Source organism: Lepisosteus platostomus, chromosome 5, assembly GCF_059453375.1.
Source record: "Lepisosteus platostomus isolate fLepPlt1 chromosome 5, fLepPlt1.hap1, whole genome shotgun sequence".
NCBI classification, from domain to species: Eukaryota; Metazoa; Chordata; class Actinopteri; order Semionotiformes; family Lepisosteidae; genus Lepisosteus; species Lepisosteus platostomus.
The window spans coordinates 11,359,385-11,373,959 of record NC_142615.1 but is presented as its reverse complement, the minus strand read 5'-3'; positions in this window follow the sequence as shown (position 1 = coordinate 11,373,959).

Below are 14,575 nucleotides of genomic sequence, written 5' to 3'. Positions count from 1 at the left end.
TTCATCAAATACAACTAGAATGGGGTTTTGTTTATTATTTTAATTATAATTTTGCCATTGAGACATATTTTAAAAAAGGCATCTTCCTCTCTTACTGTCTCTTCTTGTAAAAAAAAAACACTTTCTCCTATATAATAACTTCCATTTTGTCTCAATCTTATTCTAGTGTATTTCAAATCACCTTTTATAGATTTATAGAAATGTACTCATTTTTCATCAACAGAGGATACCCCAGCAGTGTGATTGACAGGGCCCTTGCCCGAGCCAAAAACACCCTTTGGACCATCAACCCGATCAGGAACTCCCGCCATAACAACCGCATTCCTTTGGTGCTTCCTTACCACCCTAACACACTTCCTATCCCCAGGACCATTAACCACAACTTTTCCATCCTACAGGATGATCCCTCCATTGGGGCCCTCTTTTCTGATCGACCTATCATCTCATATCGCCGACCACCTAATCTGCGTAACCTCCTTGTTCACAGCTCCCTTGACCGCCCTCAGCAACCATCCACACCAGGCACTTTCCCTTGCAACAGAGCTCGCTGTATCACCTGCAAGTACACAGCCACCACCACACTCATTCAAGGCCCCTCAGGACAATTCCGGATCACCCAGACAGCATCTTGTACCTCCAACAACCTTATTTACTGTATCTCTTGCAGTAAATGCCCAGCCATCTACATTGGGGAAACAGGAAGGAGACTCGGAGACCGCTTCAGAGAACACGTCAGGGCTGTGAAGATTAAAGATCTCTCCAAGCCCATTGTTTCTCATTTCACCTCTGATGGCCACGACCACTCTAATTTCTCCGTCTGTGTTCTCAAAGACGGTTTTCCGAACTCATACATCAGAAAGACCACCGAAACTAAAATTATTCTGCAGCTAGGATCACACATTCTCCCTTCCCTTAACGACAGATTACTGTTCTTTTAAATTTTCTCCATTCATTGGAAGTTTCATTTCACACCTCTCTGCACCCATTCTGACTTCACACCTCTTGATTGGCCTCTCTTTCTGTCCCCTGCTCCCGCCTCTCACTCCTCCTCCCTCTCAACCTTTGTTCTCCCGCTACTTTACCTTTGCCTACTGCCCTGTCTCTCTCACACCTGAAGAAGGCTCCACGGCCGAAACGTTGTGTTCTCTTTCTTCTTTTTTCCAGCATGGAATAAACCTATTACTTGTTCCTTTGCAGCCTACGCATGCTGACGCAGCTACCCACCTGAACTATTATAACATATTCAATGTTAAATTATATTAATAATGGAATAAAAATGTGAATAAGGAAACGTGAATACTGTCAACTGTTCAACCAGTTTAATTCAAAACATTTTATTCAGTGGGGCAATTTAACAGACGCCTCAAGTCTTAACACGAAATCATATAGATTGTAATTAAAATCGAGAATAACAAAGCGGTACCTGGTTGCATTTTTAGAAACCTTAGTTTGAATAAACCGGATCCCAGGTGCAAGTGACTTCATAACGTGAGAAGGCATTATGCTATATTTTTTATGCATCAGTTGAAGCCTTCTGAAGTCTCTAAAAAACATAAAAATGTAACATAATATCGTGTGGCATGATGGGCAACTGATTCTTTTAATTTTAAAGAAAATCAAAAATAAGAAAAAACGTGTCTGCCTAAAACAGACACTGCATGATTTTAAAATCTAAATAGCTAAAAACACTTAATCCAAAAATGGGTGATTTTCCTTGTGATCAGATTAGAATCTTTGTGTAAGATGCAATTTTTTAAATTTTTGAATTAAACATTTTAAACACATTTCATACAGATACAGTACAATCACATTCTCATTTCTTCCCATGGTATGAAGCAACTTAGCAGGTAAGGAACAAGTAATAGGTTTATTCCATGCTGAAAAAAAGAAGAAAGAGAACACAACGTTTCGGCTGTGGAGCCTTCTTCAGGTGTGAGAGAGACAGGGCAGTAGGCAAAGGTAAAGTAGCGGGAGAACAAAGGTTGGGAGAGAGGAGGAGTGAGAGGCGGGAGCAGGGGACAGAAAGAGAGGCCAATCAAGAGGTGTGAAGTCAGAATGGGTGCAGAGAGGTGTGAAATGAAACTTCCAATGAATGGAGAAAATTTAAAAGAACAGTAATCTGTCGTTAAGGGAAGGGAGAATGTGTGATCCTAACTGCAGAATAATTTTAGTTTCGGTGGTCTTTCTGATGTATGAGTTCGGAAAACCGTCTTTGAGAACACAGACGGAGAGATTAGTGTGGTCGTGGCCGTCAGAGGTGAAATGAGAAACAATGGGCTTGGAGAGATCTTTAATCTTCACAGCCCTGACGTGTTCTCTGAAGCGGTTCAGAGATCATTTCACACCTCTCTGCACCCATTCTGACTTCACACCTCTTGATTGGCCTCTCTTTCTGTCCCCTGCTCCCGCCTCTCACTCCTCCTCTCTCCCAACCTTTGTTCTCCCGCTACTTTACCTTTGCCTACTGCCCTGTCTCTCTCACACCTGAAGAAGGCTCCACGGCCGAAACGTTGTGTTCTCTTTCTTCTTTTTTTCAGCATGGAATAAACCTATTACTTGTTCCTTTGCAGCCTACGCATGCTGACGCAGCTACCCACCTAACTTAGCAGGTAGCTGAGAAAATAGTGCACCCACTGAGCTCAGTCAGAGCAGAGGTGGTGCTGTAAGAAGACTGTTCTGCAGCTTGCAGTGTTTATGGCACTGAGTGTGTCTGCCTTTAAAACATAGAAAAGGAATGTCAATCATTTAGTTTAACTTGAAATCTTTTAATTGTCATTAAACAGCTTTCTTACCAGTTAGTTTTATATTTGAAACCATCGTTAAACAAAACATTGTTGTACTTTCTAATGACATTACACATGGAAAGATGATACAGTTTAATCATTTTTATTTTTTTAAATACATTTTAGAAGAGTTTAATCTATACGAATATCACAGACTATTTTGGATTGTATTTCTGAATGTTAAGTCACAGTTCAATATTTTATATACATCTAAAAGTCAGGCATCAGGTGCATAACTATTAGTAATCAATAATTAGTATTAAAATTCTCACTGTGACAAATTGTTACACTTCCGCATCTTGTAAAAACATTAATTTGCAAAACTGTGTTCAAATATACATTAAATCCGACTATAAAAATAAGTAAACTATATTAACTTATAAAATAAAAAAGAAGGTAAAATATAATATAAAATTAAACCAGGGTTAATTTTTTTCTGTCTCTTGCTACTCTCTCTCACCCACTATGATTCAGACACAGAATGGTTAAAAATGGGAACAGGTCAGGCAGGCAGAGGGAAGGGGGAGGGGGGAGAAGGGAGGCGTCTTCCCACCTTTATGACTAAACTGCCAAAGAGAAAAGGCTTGAGAGACATACAGAGCCGAAAAAGTTTGGTGCCGTGTTCTTTGCTTTGGAAGAATTTTCACCTTGAATATTTGCCCACCAGCTGACACACCAGCTGACACACAGAACCAAACTGAATACAAAATGTACTTGCAAGAATAACGATTACAAACATTAAAAAAACATTGCTTTACACTGTTATACTGTACAGTGTAATAAAACAGTTTATGGTCACTACACTGTGAGTAATGCTGTTCACTAAACCTCTTTCCCACAATTTCACAGGGCAAGGTCACATAGCTCATTCAAAACTGGATATAATTTTGTCTTGCAAAAATTGTGATATTTGTCAACATATTTACTAAAACTCTCCATCACAGCAATCTCACTGTGTTAGTCTCACTGTACGCCCCAGTGCTCACTCAATGTTCACACTCCCAGTAAAATAAAAAAAACGTTTTCCACATTATCACCTCGCACCAGGGGGGAAGGAAAAGTGCCCGCTGTCATTTTTTTTCACTGACAGACGAAGTTGATTAAAAATCATTCAAAAGGGAGTGGTGTGTTAACACAAACTCTGCTTAACAGAGCCGCTTGTAAGAGAAAGGTGACTTTCTTCTAAACTAAATAAAGCTACAGTACAGACAGATTTTAAATTCTTCAAGCAAAATTAGCTGTTCGTCAAAATCTGCTATTTTGCAAGCAGTACACGACTTCTCAAAAGGTACCTTTTGTCTCTCGTGCAAACTCAACACAGATATATTTTTTATAATTCTAAAATTTGAATGGTATGCCTCAGGGACTCATTTTAGTATTGTAGCAAATACGGTTTGCGCAGGAAAAACAAAATACCTTCCCCCCCTCCCAGATGGATCTCGCCTCCTGCTGTTCCAAAGCTGTATGGTTTCAAAGTATGTGTGAAATATCTCGTCTTACTCCAGTTATTAATCCGATCTATTTTTACTAATCCGGCTATGGAAAAAATATGGCCAAAAGGATCGCTGCAAAGGTTAAATTCCAAGCTGAAAAGACAAGACTCAACATGTTGTCTCTAACTCTTCAGTTTACAGTTCATCGATGGTCGTTCATTATTAATATTGTAACAAACGACAGGCATACAAATGGTACAAGCCGGTTGCAGCCACTAGTACTGAAGGATGTTTTCTGTAGCTCAGCTGAAAAAACCTTCTGTTAAGCAACACAGGAGACCTGGGTTTGAGCCCATGTGTTGAAGGGTGAACTGGGGCAGGAGCACTGAAGGCACAAGCCCAAGAATCTGAATTTGTTATAATGTTATTAATAATATATTCTGTATTGCATTTAAATTGGAATGTTTTTAGAAATATATATAACCTTTGTCCCTCCTTTAACTTAAAGAATTGCATGAAGAAATCCTAAATCACAAAACCATAACTTTTAATAATTAATCCAGATACACACACTCACACCAACATCATGCTATAATAGTGGACTATTTTTATATATTCGGCTATGTAAGAAACAAAGTAATTCTCTGATCGCACTTTGAACCGTCTGGGTGCAGCTCACTACATTACCAACTACAAGGACAATATAATTTTTTTTTTAAAAGAAACGAATGTCAAACTGTTTCCTAAATGTCCACTTGTAATACTTTAGCTGCTTAGTTATACTATTCCATATTAATATAACAATCAAGTAATCAAGTGATGTTAAATCACTACAACATTTATCTTTTTACAATAACAAAAACTGGTGTTCTTACTACGTATTCTTAGAAAAGGATAAAACGTTATAGCTTTTTATGAAGTACAGAATATAAGATTAATAATGTTAGAACAAACACATTAAAACCAGAACCCATGTAAGTTACCAAGTTAAAGACTTTGATGCTGATACGTCCCAGTGTGTTTTTGTTATGTTCCACACTGCTGACCTTTGATTGTTCTCCCTCCCGCATTGGCCCACCATTACACCACTGTTTCAGTATGATGTCATCATCAATCAGCTTCTCAGCCAATCAGAGTGCATCTTATTCAGTATAAAACATGGTGGCTTTCAGAAGGAAGAGGCCTTTCGTTTGACTTCAATTCCGCTTGGCTTTGGTTATCGCTTCACTTTTGATTTTGCTTTGGCTTTGTTGGTTTCTGTTTGTTTCTTTGTACTTTTGTTTGTTTGTGTGTATATCCTTGTTTTGCCATTACCTTGCCCTAAGGTGTTATATGTTCACCTTTTGTGTTCCTTTGTACCCTGTTCCTGTTGATTACTCTCGTTTTCCCTTATTTGTATTCCTAGTTCACTCATGTTTTTGTGTGAGCTTTTGTGTATAAGGTTAGTTTAGGTTGTTGAGTAAATTCTACAAACTTAGTTGATTTTGTATTAGTAACACTAGTTTAGTACGGGTGAGTTCTGTTTGTCTTGTATGGTTTTGGGCAGACAGTGGAGGTTAACTAGGGTGTTGAAGATGCCGAAGACCGTGTGTTTTGGGTTTTCTTTTGTAGTCAGGTTAGCTTTCCCTCACTTTCCTAGCCAGCTCCATTTTGTTTGTTATTTTCTCTTCTTTGGCACCACTCTAGTTCCTGACCCCTATGTGTTATTGTCTTATTTCATACCAGTCACTTATTCAACTTAAAATCATCACTTTTTTACCGACCCTTAATATCACGCTTCCTAGTCCCTCACCAGAACCGACCTGCTTCCAAAAATTATCCTAAATGTTACACCCCTTTACCCCTAGACATTTGAGGTTGTAACAGATGCATAAAATATTCATGCATAATTAAAATATTTCTGATGAAGGTGGAGGGTTGTGTACTTTTGTCCTACTTAGCAATCTTGCTTTAATAAAATATTCAGACTTTTAAATGTATAATGATTAACATGCTGTAATACACAGTTTAAAATTATTAAAACTCTAAAGAGTATACAACTCATTAATTGGAAAAAGATTTTCCCTAAGCACTAACTGGGATTCGAAAGAGGGTGTTTTCTTGCAACAGACCAAATGCTATACATGAGAAGTTAATAGTGCCTCAGCCTCTTACCTCAGCCCCAACCTGCAGGTGTCCTATTAAATATTTTGTCACTCCTATCTCCTGCCATCCAATATAGCTCAGTGGCAGCTCCAACTGTTCAATCCCTACCTTCTACTTCATCTATCCCATCATTCCCTCCCGCACCACCTGCTGGTCATGCTCCTGCTTCCATCTCTCTTGCCTCATTCCCCCTTAACAGAGATTTTTTTTTTCTCCGAACAGCTTTTCCTCTTTCAGCTCCTCCTAACACACTGGTGTTTCGTCCTCCTTCCATTCCTCTCTTACTCCAGCAGCAAATTTTAAAAGAAATTTGGGAACCAGATGCATACTTGAAACCTTGTACAATACCTCGTTATTCAGAACTCTCATTCTTCTCAATCATCCTTTCCATCACTATCTCCAGCTGGCACTGGGCCATCCTGTCCTGTCAGGGATTGCTCCTCACACTCTCGGCTCTTACTGGACTGCCTGGAAAAGTTTCCAATCCTTCCACCTCTAAACAAACAAAGTTTCTATCTTTTGATATTCTCACACTTTTATCTGCCATTATAGAAACTTGCTCAAAATGCAGGTATCCACTACTAAGGCATACCTCCATCCAGTTCTTCCACAAACTCCTTTTTGGCATGACTTGTCCATCTCTTATTCACCCTCAAATCACTCTCTTTCTAAAATGCTTCCAACGATCCGAGAAACCCCTTCCAAATCAATGCACACCATTTACCTAAGACATCCTGGCATCCTGCATTTATGTTCTCAGATCTGATTATCGCACACCCTGGGTTGACAGCACACTCGAATCTTTACTTATGCTAGCATTCTTCGGCTTCCTGAGATGCTCTGAATTTACTGCTACTTCTGCATCCTTTGATCCTTCTTCCAAGCCTTGTTTATCCAAGATCAATAACTTATCTCCCAATACGTTAACCTTCTATCTCAAGAAAAGCAAAACTGATCAGTTAGGGTCTAGCACCCTTACATATTATTTCAAAATCCATTCTTACATCAGCCCATATGAGTCTCTATCCCATTATGTGCAACTTCACACCAGAGCTTTGCCTACTGATCCTCTGTTTGTGAATGAGAAGGGACCCGTGGCTGGTTTCTCCATCACAATGTACACCTGCTGGATTTCCTGATTAATTCTCTGGCTTCAGGGCCTCTTCCTCAGCTGCTTGACAAGGCATCCCAGAGTATCTTATCAAACAACTCGGCCGCTGGTCCTCAGAAGGTTATCATGCATATATTAAAACCAATCCTGATATCCTCAAACAAGCATTTTCTCTCCTCAGATGAACTTAGGTCAATGTCCATTGTTTTTTCTGCACTGCTGGTTGGGGTCCCACTTGGTTCATTTATGGGAGGTTGGCCCTCAGCTAAGAGTCTTCACATCTCAATAAACAATTCTACTTTCTCTCAATCTTTGGCTGCTGTCATTCCTTGTGAATTGTTTTAGGGATCTCACCCAGCCATTTGTTTAGTCTAGATGCCTCCTGTGAGCTGTCTTTTTTATTGTCTCACCCAGGTCTTCTCTCCAAGACAAGAGGTGTCGGGTCTGTGCTGACTGGAGGTTGGTATTGACTGGCCAGTGTCTCTATGAGTCTCTATGAGTGTGGGCACACTAAGGGTTCCAAGCTACCTTAACATTGCTACTGTAGATGCTGTAATCAGCTACAAAAGCTAAATTTTACTGCATTTAGTGGTCACCATCTCTTATATGCTGGCCGGACAAGAGACCTCCTACTGACACAGACACAGACAGAGCAGTCCAAGACACTCCAGGTTGGATTGAACTGTCATCTTTGGAAGATGTGGTAACAGGAAACAAAACAGATCATAGAACACATTGAGGGACTGTTTGTACTGCTTAGCTGTTGACACTGACTGACTCTCCCAGATATCGAGAAGAGAGCACTGGCTTCTGTCTAGAAAGCAGATCAATTCATTTTAACTAGTCAGTCAGATCTAATGAGCTTTACTGCCCTTAACAAAATTGGACACTTTTCATCTCACTTCCTCCAGCTCCCCCCTGGAGCAATAACCCATATTAGTGTTCATGACCTTCAGGCCCCTCTGGTTCCCAGTAGAACCAGGAGATGGGGGGATTGTGTTTCTGTACATTGTCTGCTGTTGTAAAACAAGTTATCGCTTGGGTTTAAAGACCCTCCCTCAAATCTGGTGTGGCTCCTATATTTACCCCTTATTCTCAGGACTGACCCTGTAGCTCAGCTGGGTTCTTAAAAGCTCAATCAATAGTCTTCTAGATCAGCTAAACTGCAGGAGGCTGGATTTCACACTGGGGTATAACAGACCCTGGTGTGAGAGTGAAACGAGGGAGGGGAAGGGATGTGCTCCTGCAGAGCTCTAGCCCTCCTGACCTACCGTCTTTCCTCTCCCAGTTACTCTTACCACAGTTTATAAACTCCAGCAGTGCTCTACTTGCTCTTGTTCAAATTCCATTTTAGTATTTAAACAAAATGGTTGGTTAGGTGTATTCTTGATACACCACAAGGGGGAGCTCTTCCTTCAACTCACTTAGCCACTGACGGAGACTCGTAAACTCATAAACCTTTACAGAGATTACGTGACGGAAGTCAGTAATGAGCTCAGTCAGACCCACTTTAATACTTTCACGCCAACACCCCTTAACCGCAATTCACATTAACCACATTTGACATGCTTCCATTAATCATTATTCTACTTCCTATACCCTTATATAATAACCTTACCCAAGTGAGGAACCTGGTTGAAAGCCCTATTTTTTGTAGTACTCTAAACATATACTCATAAGAGATACGATCGTAAGCTTTCTCAAAATCCAAGTTGAGGACAGCTAATCTAATATTCCTCTCTCTCACATAACCTATGGTATCTCTAATCAGTATCAGGCTGTCCGTGATCCTCCTCCCTGCCACACCACAAGCTTGATCTGGATGAATGACTTCCCCCCCAGGACAGATTTTAGTCAAAGCGTTAAACACTTGGAGAGCAGTTTAAGATCACAATTCAATAAAGTTATCGGTCGCCAATTTGCCAGGTCTGTGCGATCATTCTTTTTGAATAGTTAAATCACAACTCCCTCTTAAAGCTGTCCTGTATTTCTTCTAAAACCTCAAATTCTTTAAAAATCGTTAAAAGATCTAATGCTAAAATGTCCCAAAAGGCCCTGTAAAACTCAATGGGTAGACCATCCAACCCTGGAGTCTTGCCCATTTTGAAGGTCTTCAAACTTTCCATTAACTCCTCTACAGAAAGGCCTTTTGATAAAACAGTATAATCTTTTACACTCTTTGGAATCACTTTCACAAATTTTTCTAACAAATCCTTAGACACTTGTTTCTTGCCAAACAACTCCCCATAGAAATCCTCAGCTACAGAAGCTACGTCTTCCGTAGAAGTTTGCTAAACCCCCTCTCGTCCCTTCAATGCTGACATTAGTCCCCTCCCTGCAACCCTTTTCTTGAAAAAGAATCTTGTACATTTTTCACCTTCTTCAAGCTCTTTCACTTTGCTTTGAAACATGTTTTAAATATTTTCTCTAGAGATTTAAAAGCTAATTCTTTAGTTATTTAATTTCCTCACTGAAGTCCCACCACTCTTGCAATAACTTAACATACCTCTGTAATCTATTTTGTAATCCCTTTTCAACCCTTCGTATCCTAGCCTGTTTTCTCCTCCCCATCTCTATGAAGAATGTTTTTGTACGCTCCTTCACCTCCTCCCACCACTGTGCTCTTGTGCCAAACAGGTCGTACAAAGACTGCCATTCCTTATACAGTGCCTTGCGAAAGTATTCGGCCTCCTTGAACTTTTCAACCTTTTGCCACATTTCAGGCTTCAAACATAAAGATATAAATTTTTTATTTTATGTGAAGAATCACCAACAAGTGGGACACAATTGTGAAGTGGAACGAAATCTATTGGATTTTTTAAACTTTTTTAACTAATAAAAAAATGAAAAGTGGGGCGTGCAAAATTATTCGGCCCCCTTGCGTTAATACTTTGTAGAGCCACCTTTTGCTCCGATTACAGCTGCAAGTCGCTTGGGGTATGCCTCTATCAGTTTTGCACATCGAGAGACTGAAATTCTTGCCCATTCTTCCTTGCAAAACAGCTCGAGCTCAGTGAGGTTGGATGGAGAGCGTTTGTGAACAGCAGTTTTCAGCTCTTTCCACAGATTCTCGATTGGATTCAGGTCTGGACTTTGACTTGGCCATTCAAACACCTGGATACGTTTATTTGTGAACCGTTCCTTTGTAGATTTTGCTGTATGTTTGGGATCATTGTCTTGTTGGAAGATAAATCTCCGTCCCAGTTTCAGGTCTTTTGCAGACTCCAACAGGTTTTCATCCAGAATGGTCCTGTATTTGGCTGCATCCATCTTCCCCTCAATTTTAACCATCTTCCCTGTCCCTGCTGAAGAAAAGCAGGCCCAAACCATGATGCTGCCACCACCATGTTTGACAGTGGGGATGGTGTGTTGAGGGTGATGAGCTGTGTTGCTTTTACGCCAAACATATCGTTTTGCATTGTGGCCAAAAAGTTCGATTTTGGTTTCATCTGACCAGAGCACCTTCTTCCACATGTTTGGGGTGTCTCCCAGGTGGCTTGTGGCAAACTTTAGACGAGACTTTTTATGGATATCTTTGAGAAATGGCTTTCTTCTTGCCACTCTTCCATAAAGGCCAGATTTGTGCAGTGTAAGACTGATTGTTGTCCTATGGACAGACTCTCCCACCTCAGCTGTAGTTCTCTGCAGTTCATCCAGAGTGATCATGGGCCTCTTGGCTGCATCTCTGATCAGTCTTCTCCTTGTCTGAGCTGAAAGTTTAGAGGGACGACCAGGTCTTGGTAGATTTGCAGTGGTCTGATACTCCTTCCATTTCAAGATGATCGCTTGCACAGTGCTCCTTGGGATGTTTGAAGCTTGGGAAATCTTTTTGTTTTCAAATCCGGCTTTAAACTTCTCCACAACAGTATTACGGACCTGCCTGGTGTGTTCCTTGGTCTTCATGATGCTCTCTGCGCTTTCAACAGAACCTTGAGACTATCACAGAGCAGGTGCATTTATACAGAGACTTGATTACACACAGGTGGATTCTATTTATCACCATCAGTCATTTAGGACAACATTGGATCATTCAGAGATCCTCGCTGAACTTCTGGAGTGAGTTTGCTGCACTGAAAGTAAAGGGGCCGAATAATTTTGCACGCCCCACTTTCAATTTTTTATTTGTTAAAAAAGTTTCAAAAATCCAATAGATTTCGTTCCACTTCACAATTGTGTCCCACTTGTTGGTGATTCTTCACATAAAATAAAAAATTTATATCTTTATGTTTGAAGCCTGAAATGTGGCAAAAGGTTGAAAAGTTCAAGGGGGCCGAATACTTTCGCAAGGCACTGTATCTTTCCCTGAACCTGCTCGTCACTTCCTTATCCTCCAGAAGTGAAAAATTCAGCTTCCACACACCCTTCCCCACAGTAATGGCCTTTGGAATAGAAAGTGTACATGAGAGTAGACAATGGTCAGAGAAAAAAAAAAACAGGGGTTGTGCAAGTAAAATCACGTATCAAAACAAAATCTATGTGTGAGGCTTGGGTCCCATTAGACTTGTGCCATGTGAAACCTGCCCTCCCCTGACTATGAAGTTTGAAGGCATCTTTCAGTTTAAAATCTTTACATACCGTTTGCAATAATATTGATGATTTATCAAATTGGACCCGTCTCTCACACCTCATTCTGCCTTCTCTTTCTAAAAGGCAATTAAAATCTCTAGCTAAAACCAGTGGTTCCCATGCCAATAAATATTCTCTCAATTCATGAATTAGGACATATCTATCTGTCAAGTGGGCAACTCGGACAATAAAAACCTAAAACCTAATAAAATCCATGTAAGTCTCCCTTTCGTTCCCAATGCACATAACTGAATATAAACCAGTCAAGTTCAGGTACTTTTCTGATGTATCTGAAATATCTGGCGCAGCTGTTATAACAAAGATACTTACTAACTTTTTTTTCATACGAGCTCTTGCCGTTTTTAAATCGAATATTTTTTTGAATTCGCTAAAGCGCACAAAACACCAGCATCACTCATCATAAGCATCTGACCAATCACATTCCTGAATTTTAAACTCATTTAGTATTTATTTTTAACTTGTTTTATTTTTTTAAAAAAAATTACACACCAGTTTGAAGTATTCTTGCCATTTTTAGCATATTGTAAGGGGATTTTTTCAAAACATTTTATGTTTTTAAATCATATGAAACACAATCAACCCATTGTAATTTCCCATTGATAATTCTTGAGCTTTATAACTGTGTATTATTTCTTTTTAACTTTTAACTTTTTACCTTGTTTTAATATTTTTTAAATTATTTTTGCATTTTACAGTGCTTTTTTAATATATTGTGAGCATTTTAGTGTCATTTTAAAATAGGACTATCAATGCTCCTGACTTTTAAACCTGTATTTATTCTGATATAATTCTCTCCACCTGCAGATGAGGGAGGTATTTGATTTTAACTTTGTTGATTTGGGGGGAAAATGTACATTAATTTCCTTGTACATTTCCTTCCTTGTTATCACAAGTGGGAAACCTGGCATTTTTGGATGAATTGCAATCTTTACTGCAAGGCCTTCAGACTGATACAGAAATGATGGGAGATTTAAATGAAACATTTGATAAATCAGACATGAACAGCATAACATCTAAAATGGCAGAACCCTCTTAAGTACAGAAAAAGTTCTGGCATATTCATAATAAATAACATTTATTTAATTTGAAGCATAAAATTTGCTTTAAAAAGAAAACCACAATTTGTACGATATCATATTTCAATATCAACGTTCAGATGAAGGATTTGAAGAAGCAACAGCGATAGGAAAGTACATTGATTTTGGGACAATGTTTGCATCTGAATAATCCTTGGTCCTGGAAAGAAGGGAAAAAAAGGTTTTGATTCTCAGTCTTCAGGATCCCCAAAAAAATGTGCAAATTTGTTTCCGATGTATTTTGGATAAAGATATAACTCTCATAGAAGATACATTTTATCAGTTGAATACAGTCGATACTTTCGACTTTTTATATGATGACAGGACCTACATTTAGGGCTCAGTACTGATAACACTGCTGCTATTGATGGAGTAAAAATAAGTGATGTACTGGCAGTTTGTTTTTTTTCTGAGGCAAGAAGTCCTAGAACACCTCCTATAAAAATGTTAAGATTCAGAGTAAGAAATATTTTTCCACCTCACCTAATGCTATTGCATTAACGAGGCTGGAGTTGGCTTCTTATTCACCAGCTGCTGCTTCGCGTTTCTCATTCCATTTTAAATGCTGCTGCTGTGATGTTATGTCATCTTTCGCCTGTAGATGGCTCTCTACAGTCATTTTTAAAAATACTTATCCAGATGTATTACTGTACATATCCTCAGTAAAATGGAATATGTAAGTAGAGACTGTCCAAATTGCATTTTTGTATGAAACACATTTCAGAAACACAACTCACAATAAAACAAACTGGCATGTTATACCACGAGTAAATAAGACAAAGGCAAAACGTAAATTCACTGGAACTTTCTGCATATTTTCCACGACCTTGCCTTCTGATCATAAAAAATCTCAAACTCTTGCATTTTGCAAGAAATTTTAATATAGCAGTTTTAAATGGGACATTTAGAACATGGCATATGAGAATATATGGTTAACTGAGGATGAGCAGAGGGTGATCGCACTTTCTGCTTATTGCTGTGAACCTACCTCCTGGTTATAAAAATGTCTAAAAATTCTGACACAGATGTGTGAGAGACAATGGAACTTCAGGACATTTTACTGTACCGTTTTTTAAATACGACCCTCTGAACATGGCATGAGAGAATACATTGTCAAATGGTAAATGCAATGTTTGCTATATTGCTAGGGCTCTCCCTCCTGATTTTAGAATCGTCTCATATTTCTGACATCAAGGTGTGAGACACAATATAACAGACTGTCAAAATCCTGAACTTCAGGACATTTTACGGTACCATTTTAAAAATATGACCCTCTGAGCATGGCATGTGAGAAAATGGCATGTGAGACTGCATTGGGAAAAGGTGAATGCAATTTCTGCTGAATTGCTATGGCCCTCCCTCCTGATTACAAGCTCGTCTCACAGGTCTGACACTGAGGTGTGAGACACAATGTATCAGGCACTCATAATCGTGAAGTAC